This window comes from Apodemus sylvaticus, chromosome 4, assembly GCF_947179515.1.
Source record: "Apodemus sylvaticus chromosome 4, mApoSyl1.1, whole genome shotgun sequence".
Lineage (NCBI taxonomy): Eukaryota > Metazoa > Chordata > Mammalia > Rodentia > Muridae > Apodemus > Apodemus sylvaticus.
In genome coordinates, this window is record NC_067475.1 from 56,925,226 (window position 1) to 56,934,150 (window position 8,925).

The window sequence follows — 8,925 nt, forward strand, 5'->3', positions numbered from 1 at the left end:
ACATAGGGAGTTGTGTTTATGACTCTTTTCTTTTCTTTCCTTTTTTATTTAATCTATTTTTACAGTCAAGTACTGATCCCCCCTCCTGGTCCACCCTGTGACCTAGTCATTCTAAGCTCCTACCTGTAAGGACACCACAGCATCAGTAATAGTGTCAGGCCTTGGAGCCTCCAGTACTCAAAGTTCTAGCTGGACAACAAAAGGAGACCAAGGGGATGCAAATTAGAAAGGAAGAAATCAAAGTATCACTATTTGTGGATGATATGATAGTATATATAAGTGACCCTGAAACTTCTACTAGAGAACTCCTACAGCTGATAAACACACTTAGCAAAGTGACTGGATACAAATTTTACTTAAATCAATATCCATCATTTATACAAATGATAAATTGGTCAATAAAGAAATCAGGGAAACAAGTGAAAGATTTGTATGACAAGAACTCCAACTCCTTGAAGAAATTGAAGAGGGTATTAGAAGATCAAAGATCTCCCATGCTCATAGATATATAGGATTAACAAGGGAAAATGGCCATCTTACCAAAAGCAATCTACAGATTCAATGCAATCTCCATCAAAATTCCAACACAATTTTTATAGACCTTGAAAGAGCAATCTTTAACTTCATATGGAAAAATAAAGATCCTAGGATAGCCAAAACAATCCTGAACACAAAAAATAGAACTATGGGAGAATCACTATTCCTCACCTCAAGCAGAGCAATAATGATAAAAACTCAATGGTATTGATCAATGGAACCAAAGTGAAGACCCAAAGATAAACCCACACTCCTATGGACTTGATTTTTGATAAAGAAGCCAAAACTATACAATGGAAAATGAAAGCATCTTCAAGAAATGGTGCTGGGCTAACTGAATGTCTACATGTAGGAGAATGGAAATAGACCCATACTTACCATCCTGCAAAAAAATCAAGTCCAAGTGGATGAAGGACCTCAATGCAAAACTGAATAAATTAAATCTCATAGTAGGGAAAGTGGGAAATACACTTGAATGCATTGGTACAGGAGGCAATTTCCTGAGCAGAACATCAATGGCTCAGGCTCTAAACTAACAACTGATAAATGAGACCTCATGCGAGTACAAATCTTTTGTAAGGCAAGGGGCACTGTCAATAGAATAAATTGGCAGCCCACAGGTTGGGAAAGAGCCTTTATCATCCCTACATCTAACAGAGCTAATATCCAAAATTCCACTCTTAGATTCCATTCTAATGGGTTCATTAGAGTGGCTAAGGTAAAAATCTCAAGAGAGCACATGTTGGCAAGGATGAGAAGCAAGGGGGAATACTCCATTGCTGATGGGAGTGCAAACTCATACAACCACTCTGGAAATCAATTTGGCAGCCTTTCAGAAAACTGGAAATAGTTGTACCTCAAGAAACAGCTATAGCACTCCTGGGAATATACTCAAAAGATGCTACAAAATCTCACAAAGACACCTGCTCAATTGTGCTCATAGCAGCTTTATTCATAATAGCCAGAAACTTCAAACAACATATAAGTCCTTCAACTGAAGAATGGATACAGAAAATGTGGTTCATTTACAAAATGGGATACTATCCAGCTATAAAAAATGAGGACATCATGAATTTTGCAGGCAAATGGATGGAACTAGAAAAGATCATGCTTAGTGAGGTAACCCAGATGCAAAAGTACATGCATGGTATATACTCAATTATAAGTAGATAGTAGCCATAAAATACAGGCACCATGTTATATTTCACAGACCCAAAGATGCTAAACAAGAAAAAAGGCCCAAGAGAGGAAGCTTGAATATCACTTAGAAGGGGAATAAAATAGTCATAATAGGCAGATGGAGTGAGGGAACTGGGAGGAAGTGGGCATGGGGAAGGAAATAGGTGTTTCAGGATCAGGTGTGGGGAAGGACAGAAGAGATGACTAGATGCCCATGGAAATAAATGGAAATCTGCAACTGACAGGGATGAGGGTGTAGGGGGCATCTTCTGGAAGATACAGAGACCTGACATAAGGAAGACTCCAAGAATCAATGTTGATGACCTTACCTGTGACTCACTACATGAACCTGAAGAGGCCATTCCTGTAGCTGAGCAGGAACCGCAGTGGAGTAATAGACATCAACTCATCCACAAAATTTTCAACCTGTCTTTGTCTACAAGAAATGCAGCCAGGAGGGATGGAGCAGAGACTGAGGGAATGACCAATCAATACCCAGCACAGCTTGAGATTCATCCCATGGACAAGCACCAATCCCTAACACTATTGATAGTACTCTGTTATGCTTGCAGACAGGAGAATATTGTCCTCTGAGAGGCTCTACTCAGCTGCTGACTCTGACAAATAGACACCCAGAGCCGAACAGTGGGTGGAGCTTGGGGACTCTGGAAGAATAGGAAGGATTGAGGGCCCTCAAGTGTATAGGATCTCCACAGGAAAACCGTCAGAGTCTACTAATCTGGACCATTGGGGCTCTCAGAATATGAACCACTAACCAAAGAACATAAATGGGCTGGACCTAGGCCTCTAAGCACATATGTAGCAGATATGCAGTTTGACTTTCATGTGGGTCCTGAACAACTAGAACAGGGGCTATCCCAAAAGCTACAGTCTGTACATGGGATATATTCTACTATCTGGGCTGCTTTGTCTGCCCTCAATGGGAAAGAAAGTGCCTAACCTCTTAGAGACTTTAAGGGCCAGGGTGTGGAGTATAGCCTGGGGGACGCCTACCCACTCAGAGAAGGGGGGAAATCAAGGAAGGATTGTGGGAGGAGGTAACCAGGAATGGGGCAGTGAATAGGACAAAAAGTGAGTAAGTAAAACAAAAAATAAATTAAAACTGTACCTATTATTACATTTTATTATTTTCCTTTGAGAAATAGATATTGCCATTAAATTTCATTTTCTCTTTATTTTTGAGATTATATTACAATTACATCATTTCTGTCTTTTCTTTCTCCTTTGATAATATCTAGATTATTATCTAGTACCAGGAACACTAGTCCACTAGAAGGAACCAGATAGGCATCAGCACAAATGCTCTTTTGATTTACTGGTCTGGCATTTTTATTGTTGTATATTCTTGGGTGTGGTTAACTTCTGGCTGAAGTTTACCATCCAGTGTCTCTCATATGGCTTAATTTGTAAGCAGATAATGCTAGAATTTGGTTTTATTATGAATTTTTTTCTCCATTTTGACTTAATGTTTTGCTGGCTATAGTAGTCTGGAATGGCCAACTGTCCATACTTTTAGAGTTTATACATCTATCCAGGCCCATCCAGCTTTTTACATCTACACTGAGAAGTGAAGTTTTATTCCAGCAGGTCTGCCTTTATATGTTGCTTGGTTTTCTTCCCTTGCAACTTTTAATATTTTTGTCCACTATACCTTTATATGCTGTGGAGAATTTCTTTTCCCAATCCAGTTTACTTGTAGCCCTTCCTGCTTCTTGTACCCTGACAGACAACTTCTTTAGATTAGGAATTTTTCTATGATTTTGAAAATATTTTGTGCGTTCGACATGGGTTTCTTCTTCTTTTATTCCTATTTTTCATAGATTTGTTCTTTTCACTGTCTCATATTTTCTGAATGTTTTGTGCCTGGAGTTTTTATATTTAACATTTTCTTTGACCAAAGTTTCCATTTCTTCTATCTTGTCTTCAATACCTGATACTCTCTCTTCCATCTCTTGTATTTTCTTAGTGAGGCTTGCCAGTGACATTCCTGAATTTTTCATTTCCAGATTTCCCTCAGTTTGCTTTTTTATTTTTCTCAATTGAATCAATTTCCACTTTTATGCCTTGAGCTGTTTTCTTCTCCACTTTTATGCCTTGAGCTGTTTTCTTCTCAGGTGTAGGATATGGGATTGCTTTCAACATTTCACAGCACTTAACTTTGATTTGTCTTGAGCTCTGGCAAGGGCATGATTTTGCCACCTGAAGAAAGCTTACCTTTGCAATTCCTGGAACTCTTGACAGGGAATAAAAATGCCAGATCGTGAAAGGCTGAAGCAGTTGCTGCCAGTCAGTATTGCTGTTCTTTTGAGATATCCTGATAATGAAGTTTGGACTTGCCTCAAGGAACTGGATGCCCTTAATCAGCAGGAAGTAGTCTAATGACTTGGCATTCCCTTTCCTCTCTGACCTTCTTCCTCTCCTGCCTAGTACTGGGGGACTGGAAGAGTAGAGAAGAGTGGTAGGTAGAATCCAATTATTTAGTCACATGTACGGATACAGAGTCATCCCTACATCTTAGTCCTAGACTGTCTTCCCCGTTTTTATCAGGCTTATTTGGGGGATGGTGATCACTCAGGCATATATTCTCCTTAACTTCACTGAACTGTTTCTTTGTATTTTCTTCAAACTACTTGGATCCTTTGGTAAAGTATATGATTATTACCTCAAAGTCTGTGTTCTAGTGTTCATCCAGGCAATTCTCATTAGAAAATAGTTCTATAGGACTAATAAACTTTAATAGTATTAATTTTTCATATTGTTGGTATTTTTATTTTTGTAATAAAATCTGGGAATGTGGACTTCTTTTGATTGCATGGGTAAGTTCAGTCTAGAGGCTAGAAATGGTTTATGTACAATAAAGTTAGGTAGACTGAGGAGACTGGGCTGGTGTAAAGGATGTACCTCCTGGTCAAAGCCTGTAGTGTGGGGGTGAATCTGGCTGAGTGGAAAGGTGGCATTTTCTTTCTGCTGTCTGTAGATCCATCGACAGCATCAGGTCTCCCCCTACACGGTGATGTGATGTTTCCTACCATGACGATAATGCACTAAACCTCTAGAACTGTAAGCCAGCCCTAATTAAGACACCTACCTAGAAGTGTGATGCAAGCAAGTGGTGGTAAGACTAGGGCTGGCACTGGATGTAAGACCAAGACTAGATCTGCTGGACTGGGGAGAAGGCATGGCTAGACCCCAAAATAGTAATTAGGTTCTCAGGCTAGGTGAAGAGGTTGGATGAAATGCCTCGTTTTATGAATTACTAAATCCCCAAAGTGCCTATTAAAAGACACACAATTGAAAAATATTAAGTTCACATTTCATGGGCTGGAGAGATGGTTAATTTGATAAAGTGCCCGATGTACAAGCATGAGGATCTCTGGCACCTTTGTAAAAGCTGGGCATGGCCATGTATATCTGTAATTTTAGCACTGAAAGACAAGTGGGAAACATAGGTTACATTGTGAGTTCTAGGCAATATATAAAGAATAGGACCTTGTCTTAAAACTACTAAATATAAAAACAAAAGAGAAACCCAAAAGAGATAGACACGGTGGGCACATGCCTATAATTTCAGCTCTTGTTGTTGTTTATACTTTTTTATTTTGGTTGGTAGTCATAATTTTTTTTTCCAAACAGAGTTTTGCTATGTAGACCAGGCTGGATTAGAACACAGAAATCTGTCTGCCATCTCCAATATAAATATTTATATGATACACAAAGGAAGACAATGTGACTGGTAATTAAGAAAAGAAAAAAAACATAAATAGATCCAGCCATTGTTAATAATCAGGAATACAGAACATTTTTAACATGTGCAAATCTCAGTAGAACTAATATAATTCAAATAGATAATAAGCAGCAACAATAAAAAAATGAACCCTAGAATGGAAAATAATTACATCTTTATCTATGAGCAAATGCCATTTAAATTCAAGATGATACTTTAGAATTATTAAAACACTAAAAATTATAAAGTGTCAGTGTCATCAAAGGAGGAAACAGAGATACTTGGTAGCTGTGAAATGTAAAACAGTATCATATTAGTACTCAAGAAAACACTCCAGCAATTTAAAAAAAATAACTAAAGTACACTTGTTATGTATTCTAATATAATCCTGGGTATTTCTTATTAAAGAAATTAAAGTTTACACAAAACCTTGTACCAATAAGAACTGAGAATTGAGAGTAGCCCAAATATGCTCCAATGGATGACCATTAAATAGTCTGGCAATAATATAGAATAAAATTTCATTTGTAAATAAAAAAAGAGGAAGCAATTCTATATTAGCTGGTTGATGAAGCAAAAGGCACTATGTGTAATGTAGAGTCAGTTTAGAGGATTATATGACATATAATTCTATACTATATTCCTGGAATGGAAAAACTATGGATGAGAAGAGATTAGCATTTTCAAGTTGTTAAATATGAGACTGTATGAATAAATAAAAGGACATAGTGTGAAGCATTTTCTTCGTGAAAATACAAAGTTCTGTATCTTAAATACATTATACATACAAATGAAATAAAATATCACAGAATTACAAACATACATACGTGGTAAACATGGAATTGTATAACCTAGATAAGATTATATTATCACTGGCAATTTCCTAATTCTAATATTTTAATATAGCTACATAAAGTATTGCAGCTTGGAAAAAACAGGTGAAAAGTGAATGGGATTTCATACTACTTTGGCAACTTCCTACAGTGTACATAATTATTTCAAAGCAAAAAGTTCAAAATAAAGAAAAATGCAAAGAACAAAATAAAAGCCCCTTTCATCTTTTAATTAGTAACTTCCCTCATTCTTTAGGGATAAATTCCAAGATCTCCATTATATAACTGAACATAATATATAACTGAACCATATGTGTGTGTATACATGTATGTTTACACATATGTACACAAATTTACAGCTTCTCTTAAAGCCATATAATGTAGCTGTAACTGTTAGTTTGAATTAAAATCAAAACCAACATGACTTTTTTTCTTCTTCATAATACCATGAAGAGACTTGTTCCTCCCAACTTCAGCAAATGATATTTTTTCCTTCATCAAGTCATGAACTTTTACATGAGGTTTTATATGAAAGACCTAATTTATGGCATTTCTTTAGCATATCTAAATTGCCAGCATTATTGCATTTGTGATTTTAAGCCACATCCAGTAAAGAAAAAGAGTTTCTTAACAATGATACAAGATTTCATTAAAAGACTCAATTAAAACTTACCAATTGTGGGGCTCTGGTATTTTTCATTTAATGTTTTTAGACCACCACAGCTGACTGTGTGTTTTCTTTTTAAAAGTATTTATTTACTGCTTAGTATTACTTATAACCTAAATACTTGGGAGAATTCTCCAATGCACTGTAAAAATTAAAACAACAACAAAACTTTCTCATCTGTTACACCATACCTGTCTTTGACAGAACTGGCAAGGGATGATATACTGAGGATGCACATTATTTGTCATCATTTCAAGCTTTAGGTAAGGAAACAATACGCCATGCTTTCTTGGTTTACAATCCCTTCTTTAATCCTACTCATGTTTTCAGTCTTCGTTATTTCAAAGGGTAAATGTTAACTAGTGGAATTTAAATACCTTCAAAATATTAATTTTTACCTTAGATAACTTTCTTTATTGAAACCATTTCTCTAAGGTTAATAGTCTGAGAAGGTAATTTCAGCAAGTCTAAGCTTTTCTCTTAACTGTCTTCTATACATGTGCATTCATGAACCTCCACTCTATGAATTATTATTTGGTATTATTTGCTTCTCATAATACCATGGATACTTCATAACTTATTGGTAGAGAGAAACTACAGAAAAAGATATTTTCCATATGGGGCTATATCATACTTTTTTAAAGGATTTAATCATGATCTGTATGTAACTTTTTTCTAGTAGCAGCAACATCAATCATTCAATATTTACTAAAATGTCTTCCTTGTTGATTATAGATTCCCATAAGTAAATACTCTATTTCTCTATTAATCTGAGTTATTTCTTTAATTACTGTTACTGAGTTTGATATCCAACAACTTATAGTTGAAGTCTACAGCTCCACCATTGAAACAGTTTTCCTTAAATTCCTTCTTGATATATTTTAAACTTTTAATTACCATCTTTTCTTCTGGTTCCGCCCCATTTCTTCTAAAAAAATAAGTTATTTTAGTATTCATCAAGTATTATTTTACAAACTAATTTGACCCTGGGTATTATTCAGGTCAATATTTCCTTCCTTTAAATCCTAGTAGGCATCTTGAAACCATCCCTTATAACCATCCTTTATCTACACAGAAATCTAAATTGAAACTTTATAATCATTTGCATGACAATCGAAAAAGATACAGATTTATATTTTGGATTTCAGTCTCTTCTTCAGATATAGGTTTTAAAAAGATCACATTCCAATAAAAAGGCTAAATATCTGCCCAATGCTAATTTTACTACTAATTATAAATTTCTCTAAATGAAAAACCAAAGATCCTAATTATAATGTACAGTAATTTTTATGTTATTAATTATATCTCCTTTTGGTTTACAGACTTTGCAATCTTATTTAGGAGCATTAATGTTTATCTCTATTATCACATTTACTTATTATGTACGTATATAGGCATATGGAGATCAAGGTCAAAGGATAACTGGTAGGAATCTTTTCTTTCTACTATGTGGATCCAACATATTGAACTCAGATAACTGTCAGGGCTGGCAGCAAGTAATTTACACTCCTGAGCAATGGCATCAGCCTTAACCTTTATTTTATAAAGAACAAAATGGTAGCATATTTGCAAATAATCTCTCTCTTTCACTGGCAATTAAAAATTCTAATCTCAGAGACCAGACTTGATGAAATTATTATAAGCATATATGATAGATCTGTTAATATTCATCTGGCCAGAATCAAATACATACCCATTGATTTTGTGTGTGTTTGTCAGGATACAGGGAGTCAAAATTTAAGCCATCAAAGAACTCAGATGATTTCAGGCAGGCTCCTATTTACAGAGAATATTCTTCAACAACAACAACAACAACAACAACAACAACCAACAAATTTGAAGCACTATAAGAAATGTATTAATATAATAAAACTTGTTTTAAGCCCTGATTGAAAGTGATTTGTTGACCAGTGCTGATTACTGTGAGCCATGGAAAATATCTCTCATAAAAGTACTCATATCAA